The 23,064-nt window shown below is 40.3% G+C and overlaps 1 protein-coding gene across 5 annotated transcripts in view; it reads left to right on the top strand.

Annotated features, from left to right (window-relative positions):
• The window catches only part of DAAM2 (dishevelled associated activator of morphogenesis 2), a 201,415-nt gene that overhangs the window by 15,088 nt on the left and 163,263 nt on the right, over nt 1–23,064 (top strand). The window contains exons 1-2 of one of the 5 annotated variants that reach the window (XM_072927611.1): nt 12,392–12,527; nt 15,447–15,528. The exons of 1 other annotated variant lie outside the window; for it this stretch is intronic. The gene's annotated coding sequence lies outside the window, so the exon portion shown is untranslated. Of the gene's footprint in view, nt 1–3,300; nt 3,438–12,366; nt 12,528–15,446; nt 15,529–23,064 lie in introns of those variants that run through there. 3 more of the 5 variants (XM_030269211.4, XM_030269212.4, XM_072927613.1) reach the window with 3 other exon arrangements.

The raw sequence follows: 23,064 nt of genomic DNA, 5'->3' as shown, positions 1-23,064 counted from the left end.
AACTGAAGAGAAGAGTCACTCTACTGGACCTCTGGCATTTACAAACAAGGAAGAACAGACTGGGGGTGTGAAAGTCAAGGATAACTTTGGTTGCAGTGACCATGGGATAGCAGAGTTAGGATTCTGAGAGGAGGGAGCAGTACAAAAAAAACAGGATAACAACCTTAGAATTCAGGACAGCAGACTGTAGCCTGATCAGGGACCCCTTTGAAAGAATTCCACCAGACATGCTATCAGACAACAAGAGAGGTCCACGAAAGTCCAGTGACTTTCAAGGATCACCTTTTTTAAACTCAAGTTCATCGCGATGAGTAGGGAATGAAACAAAAGTGTCAGGAGGCATGTGTAGGTAAGCAAGAGGTGGGAGTATGGTTAGATGACTTGTAATGAATATAGTCACCATCTGAATGTGTGGTGGTGGGATAAGGAAAGCCAAGACCTACAGGGCTTTGAGTCTGCTAAGGAACATACAGGACAACAAAGGGAGAACGACTGCAAAAGAAAGAAGAGGGAAAAATTAAACCCACTGTTGAATAGTCTAGGGGACCTGGTGGCACAAAAAAAGGATGAGATGCTCAAGTCTTCTTCACTGTAATCTTCACTGGAAGTACTCACCTTGAGAAATCCTGTGCCTGTCTGACCTGTGAGTACAACATATGGAGTAAGGAATACTCACCCTCGATTAATAAGAATTGGATTAGGGAATATTTCACTGAACTGTACAAATAAACAAGTCCCACCACCCAAAAATGCTGAGGGAGCTGTTTAATGTCAATGTGAAGCAACTCTTGATTAGCTTTGAAAGGTTATAGTCACTGGGAGAGATTCTTGAGGACAGGAAGAAAGCAGTTGTTATTTTTATCTTCAAGAGGGACAAGAAAGGTGGTCTGGACATAATGGGGAGCCTCATCTCAATCCCTAGAAAGGTAAAGCAATACACCATCCTAGAAACCAATTCCAAACATATGAAGGACAAGAATATGACCAGAAGTACTCAGCACAAATCCATAAGGAGAAATCATTCCTGACCATCCCAATAGCCTTCTATCATAAGGTAGGGAGAGACTGGTAGATGCTGTTTATCTTGACTTTAGTAAGGCTTTTGACACTTTTACATAACATCCTTATTGACAAACTGATGAGCTATGAGCTAGATATGTGATTAGTGACTGGCTGAGTAGCTAGCTGAGCTGCTAGAAAGGCTAGAAAGATTGTGGTCAGCAGCAAAAAGATCAGCTGCAGGCCACACAAATACATTACCCCAGGTTTAGTTCTGGGATACAAAACTGTTTAACATCTTAATTAATGGCCTGGGTGATGGGACTGACTGTACCTTAGGCAAGTTTGCTGACAACATAACACTGGGAAGAAAATTGATAGACCAGATAGGTTATAGTGCTGTTTGGAGGCATCTCAATAGGAATCTCATGGAATTCAACCAAGGAAAATACCAAAAATACCTTTTCCTGAGGAGGAAAAGCCTCATGCATCAGTACAGGCTGAGGCCAACCAGTTGGAAAACAGCCTTGTGCAAAAGGACTCGGAGTTCTGGTAGGCAACAATTTGAACATGAGCCTGAGCTGTACCACTGTGGCGGACAACAGCCTTGGAAATATTAATAAAAACTGCCAGCATGTCAAAACAAATGATCTTTCCTCTCTGCTCAACATTGATGGGAACCATCTGGAGGGTTGTTGTCCAGTTCTGGGGTTCTGCAGGGCAAGAAAGAGATGGAGAGATTGAAATAAAGGGCTGCAAAGATGGTTAAAGGACTGGTGTATCTGACATAGGAGGAGAGAGTGAAAGACCTGGGACTGCTTATCAATGTATATGAATACTTGTTGGTGTGGGCAGTAAAGAAGATGGAGCCAAACACTTCTCTGTGGTCCCCAGTGGCAGGATGAGAGTTGATAGGCACAAACTGAAGGATAGGAAATTCCATTTAAACATAAGAAAAATAATTTAATGTGTGTGCAATGAAAACACTGAATCAAGTTGCTAAATGACATTGTGGAGGCTCCACATGTGAAAATACTCAAAACCTGACTGGATGGGGCTCCAGGCAGCCTTCTCTATTTGACTCCTCTTTGAGCACAAGGTTTGGAGGAGATGACTGCCAGAGGTCTCATCCAGCCTTAACAGTCCTGTGCTCTGTGATACCTATTTTTTTTCTCATGGCTGCATCAAAGCAGCTCAAGAATTGTTATCACAGCTGGCACTTATTATTTTGGCCAAAGTACTATTTGTGATGGACTGTCGCACATCTTCTTAAAATAAGTGACACCAGAGGAAAAATCAGGAATTCTGGTGGAGATTTTTGAGGGGTGAGGAATTTCTTCCTGTCCTATATGCAGTTTGAGGTTGGGTAGAGGACTTCATTCTCTTGTGATTCTAATGTGGTGTCTTTCCCCAGTATCACTTACAGGGGGGTGGGGAGAAGAGAGAGAGACAGAGAGGCCTGAATTTGGCTAATGTTGATAGACCTATGTTACAGTTGATACCATTACTTCATGGGGTTAATGAGGGAAAAACAAACCCTGTTTTTCTGTTATGCCCCAAAGACTACAGTTTCTATGAATAACCTTAAGGCACACACACGGAGAAATTGACAATTCTAATGATGTTTGTTCTAAAACAGATTAGTTAAATACCATGGGAAGCAAACAAGGAAAAGGTCGCCTTAATGGTATTTCCTAAAGTGGCAGTACAGCAGCATTTGTGGAATGTCCTAGAGCACACTCATTTGGCTTTAATAAAAACTAATGAAAAAACCCAACAACAAGAAAATTAGCTGAATGATAAAAGCAGATAATTCAAAACAGATTTCCTTATAAATCCTGGAAATCATCTGTTTAGAGCATCTGATAGAAAGAAGACAACACAAATAATTCTGTACCATCTGAAAAACATACTTTGTATGCTAATCACGCTATGTTCAGAAAAAAAGGTGGTTCTTTTTCTTTATAAATTATCACCTATGATCCCTATACTCACGGTTAATGTATAGAGTGACAAATCAATTTGCCCACAGTGCAGTTGCAATCAGTGTTGAAGATATAGTGGAAAATGTGAGATATTCTTATGGGATTTGATTGTAGCATTATTTGATTGTAGCATATTAAGAGCACTGCTGAGTGCTTCAGTGAAGAAGACTAGTCTTGCAATGAAAATAAGAGACCATATAGGAACCTATGTACATATTTCTTCTGTAATTTCATTTGAAAGTGAAAAAACATTGGAGATGCCTTTTATATTGAGAGAAAGCTAAAAAGAACTACTTCTTTGCAATTGTTTCTCTAGACGACCATCTCTGTAGTCAAAGCAGCTGTACTAATTCATCTGAAGTGGGGCTCTTCCTGCACAGTGAGGAACTGAACTGAACAGAGTCCTACAGAGAGAAAGAGAAGAGCCAGTCAGAAACTACACAGATCATCCAGGTTAGTACTGATTTGCATATGGGGAATGGGAGAGGAGCAGAATACCATGGAAAAAAATAGCTATCATTTTGTTTTCTTAAACATGTATGATATGTCCTACATTCACCAGGATACTGCAAGGTGGTAAGATGATTTTTCAACTTTAGAGCAAAGTTACAGCAAACAAGACCCAGCAATGGAAAAACAAGGTGTGTTTAGAAGCAGCACATATCCTAATGGCAAAAAATTGTAACCTCCAATCCCACCTGTGTTTTTACCCCATCACCATTTCAGCAGAACAGAGCTGGTATCTAGGCTGCACTATAAGTGTTAGTTACACCATTACTCTGTCTGAGGGCCAACATACTAACTTGGTTTTGATTATAATTGTAGTCTAAACTGGAGGCATATCTTGTAAGTTAGTAAATAGACTTATTGGAAATGGTAGTTTAGTAATGTTCTTGATTTTTTCCTTCCTTCCTTCCTTCCTTCCTTCCTTCCTTCCTTCCTTCCTTCCTTCCTTCCTTCCTTCCTTCCTTCCTTCCTTCCTTCCTTCCTTCCTTCCTTCCTTCCTTCCTTCCTTCCTTCCTTCCTTCCTTCCTTCCTTCCTTCCTTCCTTCCTTCCTTCCTTCCTTCCTCCCTTCCTCCCTTCCTCCCTTCCTCCCTTCCTTCCTCACTTCCTTCCTCACTTCCTCACTTCCTTCCTCACTTCCTTCCTCACTTCCTTCCTCACTTCCTTCCTTCCTCACTTCCTTCCTTCCTCACTTCCTTCCTCACTTCCTTCCTCACTTCCTCCCTTCCTCCCTTCCTTCCTTCCTTCCTTCCCCTAGCGTCTCATGATTTTCAGTGTCCTTTCTATTTTCTCTTGTAGACTTGCAACAGTGATTTACAGAGACAAAATAATGTGAAGCCTTTTCTCCCCCTGGTATTTGCACTTTATGTGATGCTGTGAGTTCTCGTGACCCAGCTCCCCAGTGACACCAGCTCTGCAGCAGTATTTACATGGAATGTGTAAAGTGTGGAGTGTGGAAGAGTTAAGAAGGTGCCTGATGTGAATGGGCAGGGCACTGGTAAATCAGTGGTCAGGGCTCAAGCTTCACCATCCTTCTGACGAACTGAGCAGTAAGTTTCCTGTGGTTGTCTCCAAAGGCATGATACTGTCAGTATCCTAAATAGTTTCCACAGCTGCTAGAACCTCACACACACCAATACAAAAAATACAAGTGCTAAATTTAGATTCTGTCATGTGAAACAAAACATGATGTTTGGCTCACAGCTCCAGTTTTCTCTAAGTGTATGGTTCTGTATTCAAAATGTACAGATTTGCTCCCCATAATTTTAAAATATTATTATTTTACATTTTTGAAGTCTTTTCAAAAACTGAAAAATTCATTCCTGATTAGCTACATCCCTCTAGGTGACCAGGTTCTTCTCTGGCATGTGCAGTGGTCCAGAAGCAAATAGTTTGAGAGGGCCAGCCTGTGCATTAACATCTTCCATAGAATCAGGGCCACTACCTGGTTAAATATGTGCTGCTCTCCTGGCATACACCAAGTTTCCCTCCGGCACAGACTGCCAGGATGGAATTAAAGCTTGCAGAACCTGGGTGTGCCCCTCTTCACTCAACTGCTTCACAGAGAAAGAAATGTATTTTTTGTCTCCAGAGCAACTCTGCCTTCTGGTAAACACGCATGTACTACTTAGCACCTCACTGGAGCATGGGTGCTCTGCATTGCCTGTCAAATGAACCCTCTTGCCAAGTACAACAAAGACAGTTTTCTTCTTTCTTGCCCTCACCCTCACAGTCCAGCAGATTTCCAAGAAAGCAAGTCAGTATCCTTTGCCTAGAAGCAAGGAGCCACCTTTCCGTAGGAACATTGTCCCACTTCCAGGACTCCTAAGCATACAGGAATTCCTGTAAAGAAGGTCAAGTATCCTTTGGGAAAGTGTGTGTCACAAAGTAGGACAGATTTCATGTGATGAAAATTATGTCTAAGAAAAATCAGGGCAGGTTAAGAGTAGTTTAATAGAGAGAGGGCAAAAAAACCCCAAAGCAAAACAAACAAACAAAAGTCCAAACCCAAACTAGACTAAAACACCAAAGGCCTCAAAGCCAAAATAAAGAGTGGCTATCAAATACTGAAACTAAATGTCATTTGCAGTTAATTGCTATAATAATGTCAACTGCCTTCCTAATTATTTCTGCTTCTTACTAGGGGATCAGTGCTGCTGATTAGTTTGGATGTAAACTTCCAAGAATATGAATAATCAGAGTTTAGCAAGACACACTAACTGAAACTAATTCTACTAGGTCTCCTGCAAAGAATACACAGTAAGCAAATGTTGTCCCCTGTGCAGCATCACTGATTGATCCAGGACTTTTTGCTCTGCCTACGTTTTTTCCACTGAGATGCTACAAAGCATTTTAAAGCACTCAGAACTGGCTATATTGAAGTAATTTTCAAAGGAAGTGAGTTTTCTTGGTAGAACAGGAGCAGTGGGACAGCTCAGTCAAGAATTCTGCAAAAAGGAGGATATTTAGCTGGAGTTCCCTGCCTGCTGAGCAGTTGTTTCAGGATCCAGTAGTAGCCAAGTATCATTTTAAAAATCCCAAGGCTGTTCTATTGGCATTAGGGTTTTAACATGCCTCTGTCAGCTTATAGACCACAGAGTTACAAGGAAAGTTTAAAAACTGACATTACTGTTTCACTTTCACTTTGTGTCAACCAGAGGAAAGGATCTGGCCTAGATCCTGTATCAGAATAAGAAGGGGAAGTAGCCTTTCCATTTCCATTTCTCTGTTCCTTTGATATAAACCACTTTGATTTTTCCTGGAAGTCACTGAGATCTCTGTCTTCAAAGCTGGAGACTGGCTTTACTTCTGACTATATTAATGCCCTTTTCTTGGCTGGAACAAAACTTGGTGATCTAGATCATTGGTAATTAAATGATGGTCAATACAACATCAGGTATTTCCTAATCACTCCCAAAACTTTAAAAGGCCCCCAATTCCCTCCCCTCTATGCAGCTAAACAAGTCCATGTGCATATATCAGGGGAATAAAAAGCAAAACAACCCCTGATCATTCAGAGCCCAAACTAATTTTTAATTACTATTACTGGAAGTTTATGTTGCAGTGCAGCTTAATCAGCTTGGATTCTTTTTCAAAAAGGCAAAAAAATTCTTTCAAATGAAAAACATCGAAGTATGTCATTAAGCAGACCATTATTGGAACAGCTGCCTAGGGACAAACTCATGCCAGCTGCCTTAGTTGACATATTTAGTAAAATATAGACAGCAACATATGCATAATAATATTTGTGATACAGATCACCTGTCTGCATACTGCATCTTTCTGTGACGTGACCATTTGGTAGAACAGAGACTTTTAAAATTAAAATTATTCCCCTGGAAGATGGGCAAACATATACAGAATAGAAGGAAGCAATCAAAAATGAGGGGAAGGCAGAGGAAGATTCCATTTTACTAATCAGTGCCCTCTAGTTTCCTAAATGAAATTCATCTGAACAACTGTTTTTCTAAAGCTCTGGTCTGTGCAAAATATCATGAAGAAGTTCAAAATGACCATAATGTGTTAGGTGTGAACAACAACACAAATTTCTTCAAGGGAGGCAAATGAAGCCATGATGAAGTTGCTGACTACAAATATTTACAGTTGTCGGGGCTGGTAACTACCTTTAATTGCCCACAGATGATCAGAGTTTTAGTGACAGGAAATTTAATCTAATTCTGGCTGATTATGACTCTCTTGCCTTCAGGGATGTGGATTTGAGCTGGGCTGTTATCTGAAAATGGAGGTTCTCTGAAGATGTTTGAGATATATCAAGGAAAACTACAGGGGAAAAAAGAAACAACACTTGTAAAAGTTTCATATTTTTTTCTTTTTACTTCCAGTTGAGATAAAGACGACTCACTCTCTAAAAGCTCCTAAGTGTCTTCTTTTTGGAGAGTAAATGCCTTTCTTCTTTCCATAGCTGTTATCCGAGATGCAGCAAATACTGATGTTTTCTTTATTTCTTTCTCTCTTTCTTTCTCCTTCTTCTCTTTCTTTCTCTCTTCTCTTTCTTTCTTCTCTTTCTCTCTCTCTTTTCATGCTCCTTTGCCAGCACACAACTTGTGCAGACCACTCACTATATCTTAACCAATACAGGGTCAAGTATTTAATGGGCTTGAGAAGCCAATAAAAGACAAGGAGCTGTAAACAACACAGGGAAAAGGATGAAAATTGAAATGTGCTGCCTTCAGGAAGGCCCGCCAGCATCTTACTGTGATGGATACAGATTTTAATGCAGTTTAAGTTGACCCAAATTTTGTGCTGTGGGCTATTTTATAAAAGGAAAACCCAGTCTTTTAATTTAAGAACAATTAGTAGAAGTAGCTTGATAACTAGTACATTGATTTCAGGCATTTTAAGAAATTGTCTTAATATTGAATGCTGTAACTTCCATTAATTATATAACTTTTACAGATCTGATAAGATTTAGTTTCTATGAACAAATTTATTTATTTATTTCTAACAAAATTTTAAATTGGGAAAATAAACTCACAAAAAAATAAATGTTTGTGCTGGGTTTGCAGTGGCATCTTACAAACCCATATTCTTCCACAGTGTAAAGAATGCTGCAGGAAAATAATGACAGCAATAAATCAGATGCAAGCTAACCCTGTCACAGTTTCACTCAAACATCCTGAATATACTCATGTGTAAATACATACATGCATGCACAAGTGTGTACATACATTATGGCTTATCAAGTGCAAAAAAAATCTTGTGGCATTACAAGTTATAAATTTTAAATAATAATGGATGTTATTTCAGATGAGCTTTGACCAGATCTTTACTCTTTAAAAGCTCAAGGCAGGTGTACTCAAAGTGATGTATCAACAACATTAAAGATGTTGGTTAGGTTATGTGGCAAGCACATTTCTCTCACTCTCAGGATTTTTCATAGAGGTGCACAGAGAGAAATGAAAGAGAAAACAATTTCTATTTCTGCTCCTTGTTTTTCCTATGTGGAATGTGTTTGGAGAATTGTTTACCTGGGGTGATTACTTGATTGGATTCTGGTGAGGATTGTTTGAGCCTGATGGCCAATCCAACCCACCTGGGGCTGGACTCTTGGGAGAGGGTCACAAGTTCTGTTAGGGTTAGATAAAGTAGTATATAGTTTTAGTATCTTCCCTTTTTTATAGTATATTAATGTATTTTAGCATAGTTATAATAAAGAAATCATTCAGCCTTCTGAATTGAGTCAGACATTGCCATTTCTTCCCATTGGGTTCACCTGCATTTACAATAAGGTTAGGATTGAAAAACTTTAATCTGAAAAAGTATATATATATATACAGGTATCCCTGAATTGAAGTGTCTTTATTCATCTGGTAGTCAGTGAGAGTGGAATCCAGCCTTTAGATCAGACAGTGTGATTTCAGCCTAAAGTTAAAAATAATTTTAGGAGCATTATATAAACTAAAAGAACGTACATGCATTTCTATTATATTGACTATATCTGCCTCATTTCAGCCCCTCAGCAGCAAAGGACAGAATTTTGTGTGTTCCATTAGTAAGTGACAATAGTGATGGATCCACCACCACATTACACCCAGCACCAGTGTAGAGCAGGAGCATTGCTCTGTATTTCAGGCTGGAGGGATGCCCAAAACACCGTGTGGCATTTCAGAGCCTGCAGGAGCGATGGGAGGGTAGGAAAGGGCTGTTTAGCCCTGTGCCCTGTGGTGACTGAGCTGCTGAGCCTGTGGCTGCACGGGCTGGTGGTGTCAGGCAGGGCACACAGCCAAGCACAGAGCTGTGGTGTTTACTGCCCCTGGCAGATGGAGCAGGCAGCCTGGCACTGCGTGCCCTCTCACAATGGACACTTTTGTTGTTAGATTAATATACCCGTGGCCTTTTGTTTTGATGAGGGATCTAACAAACACTTCATCTCTACAGAGGTGGAGCAACATCTCAGATAAGCTTTTGCTTCTATCTTCTGAAAGGAATACGGTTTTGAGCAGCAAACAATTTGATTTTCTATGTCCTTTTCCCCTTTTCACTCCTAACTATTCTGGGCACTTATACACAAATAATACTACAGCTTTTTTGGTTTTGACCTTGGTCTTCAGAACCTACAAATTCTTGTGAAAATAGGTGATTTCTTTAATAGTTTTATTCCTAAATTCAGGAGGAGCTGCCTTTGCAGGTATGTTTGTGCTGCCTTGCAAAGTAGACATTATGTGATGCACTGTTCAGAGAGACAAACACACCTTTTTCTTTTTTTACACCTTTGGCAGGACTTTTAGTTTTGCTGTTCCCTATAAACTAAGACAGCAAAATACCTCCTATTAAATGTCACTTCTTGTGCAAGGGGAATGCTCCACTGAATCAAACACTTCTGCAAACTGCGACACTTTTCAGTTTTCTCTGAGGTATCTCTAGTTCAGTATTTAATAATAAAAACCACTGGATTCACCATCAGCTTCTATTCCAAGCTGTTACTAATGCAAGTACTGAATTATGTAACACCAAAGTTTAAGGCACTTCATTGTAATTGAGCGAAGAGAGTCACAGAAAGAATTAGTTATTAACTAGTTTCATTTACTGGTGACTAAATACTGAAGCATGCAGCAGAATCCAAATTCTATGTCCTTGTTTAATATACCACACATTTCTCCTAGAGCCAGTAATAGAAAACAGGAGTTGTGCTGCAGCCATGAGACAATGCTCTGTCAATGGAACATCCAGATGCTGCGGTGAGAGGGGGCCAGCTTTCACATGGGATTATGAGGAGAGTAAGGAGCAACATATGTCAGGAACTGCAGATATTCCTTTTTTATCTTAACATTTATGGTGATGAGATCATTCTTTCAGTGGCACAAGCCTGTTTCCTGCTGGCACTTTCTAGTGTTTTGCCTGCTCTTGTTTTGTGCCTGTGGAGCAGTGGAGCATCACTTTAGCTTCCCTCCAGCCCCCAGTTTCTCTCCATCATTGCTATCTTTGCCATTCAATTTCCCATCCACTGCAGCACCCTCCCTTATTGTCTTGTAGACAGACACTGCCTGCTTTGAACATGTCAGAACTACCTTAGCTACGGCACCAAATGGATGACAGCTTTGTCTTAAAGATGGGAAAGATGTTAAAGATGTTTCATTAACTTTTAACTAATGGATAAGGGCCATTTATCTTTGTTTCATTGTATCATTATAAATGGTTCAGCGTGGATCTGGGAGCTTTGGTAATGTGAGCATGCCTAAACCCTGTGTCCTGGCCTGCTGCTGCAGGTTAGCTTCTGGGGCTGGATACAGGTCACTGTCTCCAGAACCTTTGCTGCAGTAAGGATGCAAGAGAAAGAACCAGTTAATCATTCCCAGGTCTCCTTTCAGGCTTTCTTTCCTCTTCCAGTGAGAAACTGAGAAGTTAAGAGATGAGGAGTGGGGAGGAGCAAGGCAATTAGATGGAGCTCAAAAGGATCAGCTACAGAAGTACGTTCTGCATGGGGAAAGAGGGAGTAAATGGGGAAGGACTTCGAAGAAGAGATAAAAAAAGTGGTAGCTAGAGATGTGATGGAAAATGAGGACTAATAGGCCAATGGGAATGTGTGAACAGAGGAGAGGACAGATGGAATTTTAAGATCTGTTCTACCATGCATCACATGTAGTTTGCATATGTAAATAATACAACGCTTTCTCAGGCTTTATGCTGAGAAAGGCAGGAGCATAGTACAGCTCATAGGGGAACTGATGGGTACCTGTGGTTTCATAGAAGGCTCATAGTGCTGAAAATTGTAATTTAGTCATGTGGCCAGATGGCTCCTTTGCTTACAGGGCAGAAGGCATTAATGCCAGTAGTTATCGGGTACCTACTGAGCCTGTTTGTGATGGACCATTATCATTAACAAGGTGGCATTCAGTTTTCTGTTTGTACCCATGTTCTCCTCCACAGGACCAAAAAAACAGAAAGACATCAAGGCTTGCAAGCAGTTTGTACCTGTTCTGTGCTTTTTGTGCATTGATTTAAGTGAAGGCAGAGAAGACAGGCCAGTGGTGACTTGGTTTGGTTTGGCTTGTGAGTTTGAAGGCAGCATTTTCCCGCAGTAACTTGCTTTCTCTGGATGTGTCATTAAAGATACACATATCCGTGTGTGTCTACATATGACTTTGCCTGTGATTTCTGTTGATTGGTATTGTCATCACGAGACGATGCAGTTATTGCAAATGTCTTACATATACAAAGAGCAAACCGTATATTTCCATGAGTTGAAAAGAAAGAGATTTTGCAGATGGTGTTACTATCTCTGAATTTCAGTGTTTCTATTTAACAGAGAATGTGGTTTCTTTCACTGCAGACAGCAAGACACACAAGGCGGTCAACTTCCCCACATTAGCCTAGCTATTAAAATCAGATTTAAAAGTCAGAAATTAGCGAACACGGTAGAAACAGCGGTTTACACGGGATTAAAGCTATCTGGAGAACGAACGGAGAGGAAAAATTAGGAAATGAGGGGGTTTTAATCAGTTAAATGATTACAGGGAATAAAATCTCTTAAGGTAGAGTGAGCTGAGTGGGGGCATCCCTCATTCCTACTGCAGCGCATGGCTTGGGGACAGTGGAAGTGACAGGGATCGCGACGGGAGCCGGGATCGAGCCCTGCCACACCTGGACGAGCCTTGAGCGGCGGAGAGCCGCGTGGAGGAGCGTTCCGGATGCCGTTCCCGTAGGAGAGCGTGTCTCGCCCACGGCGGTGGTTGCGGGGGGGAGCCCCGCTGGCTGCCCCCGGTTCCCCCCGGTTCCCCCCGGTTTCTCCCGGGGCCAGGCGGGGACGGGGCCCTTTAAGACAGCGCAGCGCGGTAGCGGGGCCGGCCCTGCCTCCCGCAGCCCCGCAGCGGCGCCGGGCAATGGGAAGCAGTTCCCGGTCCGGCTCCGAGGGAGCGCACGTAGCAGCAGGAACAGCAGCAGCAGCACAGCTCCGCTCGCTCAGCAGTATCCAGCGTGGGGAATCTGCCTCTCCCTGACACGGGGATGGACGTTCCTGAGCACTGAGCTCAGCCGCTGGGAAAAGCAAGTAGGAAAATATATACATCTGGATGAAATCGGTAAGTCAAGCTAGAGGCACATCCTCTTCCTCGGGTTGCAGAGCTTTCCAGTTTCTTAATTTGTAATGTTCTTTGCAAGCTGTGTTTCTTTTTTTTTTTTCTTTTTTTCTTTTAAGCAGAGCAGCTGGAAAAACATGGAGGCAGAATAAAAGTGTAAAAAAAACTTTGACGATTTGTCAGTGTTTGTGCTCCTATTTTTAAAATCCTCTTTCCACATAGAAGCTTTGCTGCATGAGTGAGGAAGGAGAAACAAGCAAGTGCTTTTGTATGTGAGAGGACAGAAAGCGTTGTAATTGGCTTTTCCTTAGGATATGATTAAAGATTTCAGAAAAAAACAAACAAACAAAAAAGCCATCAAACAATCCCCAAACTTTCAAGAAGCTTGAAATGCCTTGTCATTTACTTTTCCAGAGTAAACACAAGCCTCGCGTTGAAGTCTTAAACGCGCTGAGATTTGTACAGCGATTAGCAGAACTTTTAAAAACCGTGCTGTCGGTGTCAATCTGGGTGCCAAAGTATTGCCGGGCAAATGTTGTATATATTTATATATATATTTGTTTAAATTTTAAGTGACTGCATGGTCAGCCCTGGCAGGGCAGAGGCGGGAGGTGCCATTCCCCGCGTGGCCGGCAGAGGGCGCTGCTGCCGCAGCCGGCTCCCTGACGCGGCGCCGGTGGAAATGCGAAGATGTTTTAAACCTTTAAACCAAAAATTCTTCACACCAGCGCAGAGCTGTAGCACGTATCGCATCCAGTTGGAGCAGCCAATGTTTTTAGTTTTTTTGTTTTTTTGTTTTTTTGTTGTTTGATCGTTTTGTACGAGATGATACGAATTGCAAAGAGAAATGTGTTAGAGCCTGGTTATGACCTTGTTATCTTTTCTGGAGCGTGTTGTGGAGTCATACTGGATCAGGAAGAGAAGGGAAAGTATAGAATCTCTTGACAGCGGTGTGGAAGATGAGGAGGAGCTGTCACTTAGTGTTGATCAAGTTGCAGACTGGAATTGGGCATCTGACATGGGAACATTTCCTCGGTGTACAGTACAGTAGAGGTTAGAGATCTACAAGGGACTAAGACTGTAAACCCTCATGACTGAATGGCATATTGTCATGTAGTTTGGGGAAAGGGGAAGGGTCGTGTCCAGGTGTACAGCTTTCCTCATAGAAATCCCAATACCGCCAAAAGAGGCTGACAATTGTGCCATATTTCACCCATATAAACAAAAAGTTAGAAAATGCAGCAATAATGTGTTCACACCTTTGTGTGCATATACTTGATTATGTATCACCTGGGGTGTAAAATATTCTTCTTTGTGGAGTAGGAATTTGGGTTTGTTTAAATCAAAGGCTTTAGAAGGAATGAAGATACTATTTTAACCAATGCAGCTCTCTTGTGAGTAGAGAAGGACCAGATCTGTCAATTCCCCCTCTGAGCCAGCATCTGTTAGAACTTGATGTTTCTATTGTGACCCAGAGCTTTGGTTGTGCCTAGAACAAGACTTTTCTGACTGATGGTATTCCTGTTCCTTACAAATCACTTGCAGTGGAGTGGAGAGATTTGCAGGTTTTGAGTCCTTAATGTGAGACATGCTGGGCAAAGCAGATTAAAAGAACTGAATGACCATATGGAACGCAGTCATTATGACTAACAATTATTATGTCTCTTTGAAAAGTTTAGAGTTCTACTACCTCTGCTGAATCAGTGGAGTATGTGAAGAGAATACAACTTTGTTACCTGCAAGAGATAGTAAAAAGCTTGTTGTACAGCAGTGTATCCGTGTGATGTTAGTAGTTTTTCAAGAAAAAAACAGTCATTTCTTTATACTCCTTATGCTTCATTAGACGTTCAGGTATGAATGGCCTGTAAAAATGATTTACTGGATCAGAGGAAAGATTTCCCTCTTCAGTTCTGCTCTGAACTCACAGGCATTAGTCAGGTGTTTGACTACTGCCTCAGTAACTTATGGAGGAATCTTTTTCACTTCCCTTTGAGCAGATTGCAAGTTCAATGAGAATGATGGCACTATCAGATACTCTAAGACACATGTGAACCTAGAAGATGCTTGCCTTCATAGGAGGCTAATTTATGCATTCAAAGTGTCTCCTCCACCATCACTGATGTCCAAGTGAGCTCTTAAAAGTTGCATCTCCCCACTATTTGTCTGCATGATGTAATAGCTGTAGTTGTTTCAGTTTAATTCTCCTAATTGCCTATATTTCAAATTAAAATCTTTTCTTCACAAATGGAGAAGATAGTATGATGTGCCAGATCTGATTTTTACTGTGTTGTTTGGAAATTCACTTTAGTATTTGTTTTATTTTGCTCCCAAGTGTTTTCCTTCGAGTTACTTTGTACCTGGGAGTCAACACTGTAAGTCTGGTCTGTGGCAGATGCTGAGGTCATACAGTTAACTCCTGCAGAGTTCCCAAAACATTAGCTTAATATGACATTTGTGTGTGATATTTAAAATGTAAAGGGATCCTCCACCTGTATTTATACTAAATTAAAGAAGTGGAGCTTCCTTGAATAGCTTTTCTCATTAGAGACCATTAATCCTTTTACCTGCTGTAGCATGCTGGCAGTGCTATAAATTCTGTGACTGCCATTGCAGCACTTGTCTACTACTTGATTACACTGACAGTAACTCTGTAAGTGAGTTTAGCCAGAGCAAGACTCATGACTACTCGACAAATTACTGTCAGCTTGATTGTTAATATAATTTTCATGTCATTTTTTTCACAGAGCTTCAGGTTAATTAATCTTTGAGCATCTTATAATGGTTTACTTGATGAAGCTTACTGCAAAATCCTTTTGCTCAGAATATTTCCAGTGTTATGAAGTGCTGGATGTTACCACAGGTTATGGAGGTTTGTTGGGGCTCACACAGCTGTGGTGAATCTGGCCTTGTTCTTTGTTGCAGCTAAAGCCTCTTTCTGCTCTATATAACAGAACCAGGATTCCAGCTGAAAACCCCAATTTCATATCAAAGTCTGACTGTGCTGGTAACATAGTAACTTCCTCTTTTCTTCAATAAGAGATTTGCTAGTTTTTTATACTGAAGAGTGATAGGTGTGGTTTTATGTCTGATTTGTATGTCTGTCTCTGCTTTAGTGCTTGGAATGCCACATTTTCCATTACACATGGGACAAGTTTATCTGTGTAAGTGGAGACCTCTCAGGATGTTGTCCTGTGCAAGATCAAAACATGTTAACTTGCACAGAGTATGAAGGAAAGTAAATAAGATTTAATAGCTCTGAAGGTGGATGTGGAAAGGAATTAATGCAGGAATGTGTTCCCCAAAGAATATTTTCAGTGAAGTAGATACCTCTATGTAGCTAGTTCTGACTATCCCAGGAGACTACGTCAGATCTGTCAATATTCATGTGGATAAGGATCCTCCAAAGAATTAATTTACTTTCATCTTCACATAGGTACATCTATCATTTCGTGTCTGAGACAATTGATGACTGAGATTTACCTTTTATTATATGTAATTCCAAAGTTCTTATCTTCTTCACCAGAATAATCAGAATCCTTGAAAACTTCATTCTCTCTTTAATCTCAATATATTGTTGGGAGTATTATTTCTTAAATGTGAAAAATAATGAACAAGAGGTCTTTAAAAAAATTTTAGGCACTGTACCACTTTAATTATGCTCTCAAAAACATGGCAGTGACCTAATGTATCATTAAATTATCACATTTAAATACTGCATTGACTTTGCCAGCCAGTAAATCAAGCACTGGCGAAATCCCTTTTGTTCTTTTTGCTACACCCTGAAACCTGTGAAATAATCTTCTGAGCATTTGGCAGAAGTATGTATCAAGTTGATGTGTTTTGTAGCCTGAAAAGAGAAAAAGGGGTAGGAAGTTTTTTAGCTTTCTAGGGACCAAATAAGGTACTGCTGAGATTTCTTCCTCCTCCTTTTTCATAAATTCAGGAGACCATGGATTGTAAAGGTTCATTAGGAGAAGAAAAAAACAAGGTGGCAGCTGTCAGTGATGTTATTTAGTAAGGGCTGCACTTCTCAGTGCCTTCATTGGAAATATTTAATTTTATACTCAGGGCTGTTTTTTTACCATCTTGTCAGATTTGGGGAGGGAAAGGGGTGGGGTGTGGCATGGAACTGATTCGCAGTGCAGCTTCTGACTTTTGAAATGGAGTAGAGATTAAAAGCAGTTCTGAAGTCATGTGCATCACTTTTAGTTTCCTGCTGTCACACATTTGAGAAGTGTGGCATGATGAGAAAGGTGTATGGGCAGAGGGAGCATCAAACAATGAAATCTCTTTTATGCCATGTTGTGTATGATGTAATATCCAGGGCCAGCAGGAAGGCTAATGGCTCTCTTTGCAATTGCCCTTCCCAGTTCTTTTCACTTGGACTTCCCTTTTTTTCCTCACCTGGGTGTTTTGTCATTTAACCAACATGATGTGTTGTGTGTGCCTAGCTCTGCAGCCTCTTTCTGGGTGTGGAGGTTACCTGTAACTTTACCTACATCTCTTTATTAACTGTCATCACCATATACTTCTGTTTATTTTGAAATCCATGGAAAGTACATGAAGAAACACTGTAATTTTATTTCTCCAAGAGAATCTTTTCCAGCAGCTGATGAAATCCAAGCTCAGATGAAAAGCTCTTGTGTTATCATTTGCAGTTAATTAAAAAAATAAATGCCAAATCCCTTACAGCAGTGGGTTTATAAATACTGTATTTGTTTGTGTGCATGTATGTGCATGCTCACACCAGTGCTTCACTCTCATGTGCCTTTGACATCACACTGGAAATTATCATATACTTTTAGGTTCAGGACTTGATACAGGGATACAGAGGTGGATGGAGGAGTTTATTTGTTTTAGTACATCTTACAGTAGCTGAAACAGACCCAAAATAAAGTAAAAGCTTTATTGTTTGCCTCAAGATGGCAACATTTTTGTTGTCCTTTTTTTTTTTTTTTTCCTAACAAAACATGCTAAAGGCTCAATTTTTATCTTTTGGTAGGCAAGAAAAATATTTTTTTCTGGCAATTTGATACTTTATTAAAACGAACACTTGATTAAATATGCCAAATTTGTGTGTGCTAAAAGGCAGGAAGCTGGGTTTGCTGGAATAGAAAGGTGCACTGACAGCTGGGGCTGAACTACCTCTTGGCACCCTATCTGTCTATTAAGTGCAGATCCCAGTAAGCTGAAGGATTATTATCTTCAAAAAATCTTGGACAGCTGTGCTGGTGAGTTAGATTTATTTTTGCTTTCCTTTTAAGAAGGTAAAATTAATTTCTTTTGGGTAAAAGCTGTTAAACTGACAGATTTGGAAGACTGCAATCTCTTTGTTCAGTCAGAGAATAAGTGATGCCTTGAGCCATGGCTGAGTCACCTTCCCCAGTGCTGCTCTCTAGCTGCGTGTTTTGAGTCAGTCAATGGATCAAAACTGACATTTAGCATCTTTCTGTTCAATTTTTAATTTTTTTTTAAATTTTTTTGGCCAGCATTGTCAGATTCCTGACAGTGAGCTGACTATTTAGATTTTGAGATGGCTTCATCTTGAATCTCATTAGGTTTTGCCAGCAGAAGTCCTCGTGGATCTTTTTGTTTCAAGTGACAAACTTGCTCGCTTATCGGGACAGCCTTGATCAATTAATTTCACATGAGCAGTAATCAAATGGGAATGGTTTTTGGTCATCATCCAGAACAGATTCAGCCTAGTGACCTGGTAGAAGGACGTATTGTATTCCATTACCAGCCCTGTGGATCATTCCATCTCCCAGCTGATTGTGGTTTTTCAGTACTCCACTGGTGTTACACAAGCCTTGTGTTTTTAGGCTCTGTGTTCTTTTCCTGATTCAGAGGAAAGTTTCATGAGGGCTTTTGCATTAAGCTCATCTAGAAATCAAAACCTCTGAACTACAGATGGTTTCTTTCAGGCTGGGACAGAGGGACTGTGTGTGACAGTGGCAAAGGGTTTGTTGTAATACCTGCAATGATGTGTAATAACTGTAGTGTAGAGTAAACCTTTTGGCAGGATATTGTATTTTTGAAAAAAGAGATACTGTTTTTAAATATTATGCAAATTTTATATTTTTGTGTTTGTATATCTGCTTCCCCTTTTTCCTGAGATTTAAACAATGACTGTCTTTTAATCATATTCTCTACGAAAAAATTAAATTTCTGTCTGTGGAGAACTTGATCATAAAAGTATATATTTGTACTGGAAGCTGTTTTTCACTCTTTGTGCTGGTTATTTTTTAATGGCACACTACTCAGGTTATAGAGTGAAACTTGGCCAGGTAGTTCCAACTTCCTGTTTCTTGTTCACTTCCCTAACAGTTCTTTCATCGTCTAATACTATAAGCATTTTGGTTGGAAGCTCTTCAGGAATTTATTTATGTTGAAAAACCTTTTCTTTTTTTCCTTTTTTTTTTTCCACTTAAGAAAATACCCAAGAACAAACAAGGACTTCTAGTGATGTTAGGTTTTAAGCAATAATGTTATGCTTTTGCCAATCATCCAATGTCATGTTTAAGGTGGCTGACTTGTAGGTGAAATTAAAGTGGAAAAATGAAAACATACTCTAGGCAAGCTGTTTTTTCCTGCTTTCATTTACCTTTTCAATGCAACTTAATTAGGTGGAAGGAATTAAACTACTACGGTGCTCCAACTTAGAGCACAATAGGGACAAGAGGAAAGTGGCTGTGAAAGTTTGGATACTTATGCTCATGCTTTTGACTTCATGTCCCAAGGCCCAGTCAATCAAAATAGCTCAGAGAGAAATTTTCAATTTCTCAGCTTGAGAACGAAATGACATGATTAGCCAGGCATCTAATGCAAAATTCTTTAGGGAAATATAACATCCCATACCTCAGAAATATTTGCACTCTCTTGGAAGTCTTGTCTCTCATCTTTACTCAGTGATTAACAGAAATCTTTTCATATTTCAGAAGAATTTGATAATCTGCACAGGGTGCTGTAAGGTGTTTTAATAAAAAAACCCCATAACTTAAAGTTCAGTCTTTAAGTTATGGCTTTTATTTTTCCTTTCTTTTTTTTCCTTCCATATTTAATTTACAAACCTCTTTGACATCAAAAATGTAGACCAACAGGGGAACAGTGCAACATTCTTGGCCCTCAGAATTTCTTGTGGGACAGCAGTCACAGGGAGCTGGTGCATTACCAAATACATAAAGGGACTCTGCTTCTGAGGACCACTTTGTATGGGACATGAATGAAAAATCAGCACCACCAAAAGAACTTCTGCATTAAACATTTATTTTCTCTGCTTTTTCTTCTTTTTTTTTTTTTTTCAAATATGAGAGGTCAGATATGGTAAACAGTGTTATGTGTGTGGACAGGGTTAGATAGCTACTGTTGTACAACAGTATGTAATAAATGATGTGTATTTAAGAGTATATATGTTGATGAATTATGGATATATGCAGGTATGAGAGTGATCATTACTTTGTAGTTGTACAGTTTGAAAGGCCTGAGGTGGATTTGATTCTACACATGGCTGCATGTGTGGAAGGAATATATACATGAAGTTATCATGCTACTGGCTTTATTGAGCCTCTTGTCTGAAACTGTGATTTGTTATGCTCTGATATGATCTGAAATAGAAGCACAGCTCACTGTAGTGGGTTCTTTCAATCCCCTGGGAATGTGTGTCTGGCTTAAATGCATGGAACTGAAATGTGTAATACAGAGCTGCAGCTTATCATGGAACCGAAATGTGTAATATTGTGCTGCAGCTTATAGATCAACACTGGCTCCATTTGTGGGGATGAATGAATGCCTCATGTTTGATGTGCTACAGGAGAGTTCACAGATGATTTCTAATGTTACAGTGCTATATTTTTCATGCTTTTTCAGCTTCATGTGTTTAGTGTTTTCCTGTGTGTAGAATAGGGTGGTATTGTCCTGGGCTTTTCAACACAGAAATAGAATGTGTTTTCTTCCTGCTGGCTCTTTTTAATGCTTTCAGGAACTTCTTTCCAGCAAAATTTTGGTCAAACCTGAAAAAGATAGATAATAATTTCTATAGATATTTCTACACACATTTCTCAGCTATGAGACTTCTTTGTTTTGCTTGAATTCTTCCTGCATGATTTTCTTTGTTAATTTTCTCACTTACTTACCTCTTTTTACAGTTTGTTTGACAGCTTTAATCCCTTGATGCAGGTCAGTGAAGAATGAGTTCTAACAATTTAGTCAACTGATTGCATGCTAGGTGGGAAGTTTCACCTTCATCCTGCTCCTTGCAGGTGATCATAGATATCATGGAACTTTAGTCCTGTTTCCCTTATGACCCAAATTTTTACCTGAAAATACATAAGTACATAAAGGTGAATAAATGTCACTCAAAAAAACTTCCATAAATTTGCTTAATAAAGAAAGCAGACTCACCCTTATTCTAGCTGCTCTGCCAATATTCCATTTTTAATGTACCTTGTCTCTAGTTTTTATTTATTTATCTATCCTGTCTTGGCTCAGCAGAGGATGAGGTGTGCAAGGCTGAAAGAGACCTCCTGAGTCACGGAGTACACTATTTCTGTAATTGCAGGGAATTATGTTGCAGGATTTTCTTAGTTAATTTTTCAATCTCTCTATCAAATGGCTTTTGCTTGTGTTGCTTCCTATTGGGAAGCCATTCAAGAGCCTCACTCCTCTGATGTTTATAAATCTGCTTCTGATTTCCAAACAAAATTTGTTCATAACCCATTCATGCCCATTTGATTTTATGCCAACATTGCACACTAAATTTTATAGTTCTTCCCTTTTCTTACAATCCTCCTGTGATCTAAGAGGATTCTTGTCTTTCTCTCCTTCTGTTTTTTCCTAAGAGGGAAGATAATTTAAATTGTGCATCTTTTCATTATGTTCTTCATCATCAATGTCATTGTGTCTTGGTTTGATAAATCCTTTGGACTTGAGAGCTTTTTTAGCCTGTCCAGTCAGTTTTCAGACAGAAGGAGGCAAAGGTGGCTGTGTTTTCCAAGACAGACAGTATGTGTAACTTTTCATTACCTCTGAGTCCAGGATGGTGAGATGGGAAGAGGGAGAAAAGTGGCTTGTGTGTTTCTCCATCTGTAAAAAGCTTTACATGGGGACTTTGTGAAGAATGATTTGGGTTTGAGGATCTGGTGCCTGGGACAGGTGAAGACATACTGATCCAGTTATTTTCATCCAGTCCAGCTCTCCCATTGTTCTATAAAAACCTGCTTGAAATGAGCAGCTGATAAAACCTCTGGAGGGGATGCAGCTCGCAGATGAATTTTGGAGGGCAACTTTCCAGCTGTTTCCTCAGAAAGAATGCAGCAAGCAGCTCCCAGAGCCCCAGACAAATGCCTGGGATCTTTGTTCTTCAGAGTGCATGGAGAGTCCCTGAGAAGAACTGAGAGGCTGATGGAGAGATGAAGCCAAAGGCCCTCAGTGGGAACCTCCTGCTGTCAGAATCCCACGCTAAGCTGCACTCGAGGGCAGGCATGGAGGGAAATCGAAAGCTGGGTAAGGTTGCTGTGACCTCAGTGTATTCCCATGCAGCTTCCCTCTCTGGGCAGTACTTGATGGCATCATTTACAAAAGATTCTTCAAATGCCCTTAAACTCAGTAGAAAAAACAGTACAGTCCATTCAGTGTGCTGCTCTTACATCCTTACCACGATGCTACTGATCTTAAAGCAATATGACTTAGAATGAATGTCTCTTACAAGACAGCTTTTTATTTAGCAGGTTGTATCAAAATCAAGACTTTTTGCAGGGAAGTACCAGTCTCAGGCAAGATGTCTGAAGTTTACTGGGAAATTTTGGTGCAGCAGGACAAAAGACTCAGACAAGAGAAAGCAAAAACAAAAGGTCTGGCTCCAGTATCACAGCACATGGTAGATAGTAGGTAGGCAGAGCAGGTAGTGTGAGAGAAGTGGGACTTCTCTTCAGATCTGTCATCTTAAGGAGACTGTAGTGGTTCAGAGTGCTTTTAAAATTGTTGTCTGTATTTTTCTGTGTGTGTTGAGGTTTTTTTCTTTGATTACCAAAGAAATTTTTTCATTGGCATTTTTTCATTAATTTTGCCAAGAGCAAGTTTTCAAATTTTATTGTCTCTGCTGCTTCTGTAACTAAGAGGTATGCACACATAGCTTGCTCTATCCTGCACTCCTTGTATTGCCCCACTGCTGGGATTTTACCAACTAAGATAACTTTGGAATCGTCCTGTGTAGGCACAGAGTTTGTGGTAATTGGGCGTGGGGCTGTGGCTGAGCCTCATCCCCATGGGCACAGCTGTGAGCAGCAGGTGAGCAGCATTGAAAGCAATGAGCCATGGGGTGCCCAGGGGCACTGACCAACCACCAAAGGGAACAGAGGGCACACAGGTGCCATGCATCAACATCAGGGTATAAAAGGTTGGGCTGAAGAGCAAGGATAGACACTTACAGCCTTCTGAAGTGATGTTACTCTGTATGGACAGACAGCTGAAGCTTTCTAATGAGGTATGGTGTTACTCTGTATGGGTGAATGTTAAAGCCTTCTGAAATTGTATGGTGATACTC

The sequence above is a fragment of the Taeniopygia guttata genome, chromosome 3, assembly GCF_048771995.1.
Source record: "Taeniopygia guttata chromosome 3, bTaeGut7.mat, whole genome shotgun sequence".
Lineage (NCBI taxonomy): Eukaryota > Metazoa > Chordata > Aves > Passeriformes > Estrildidae > Taeniopygia > Taeniopygia guttata.
The sequence above is the reverse complement of the archived record's forward strand: the minus strand, read 5'-3'. Positions and strand labels throughout refer to the sequence as shown.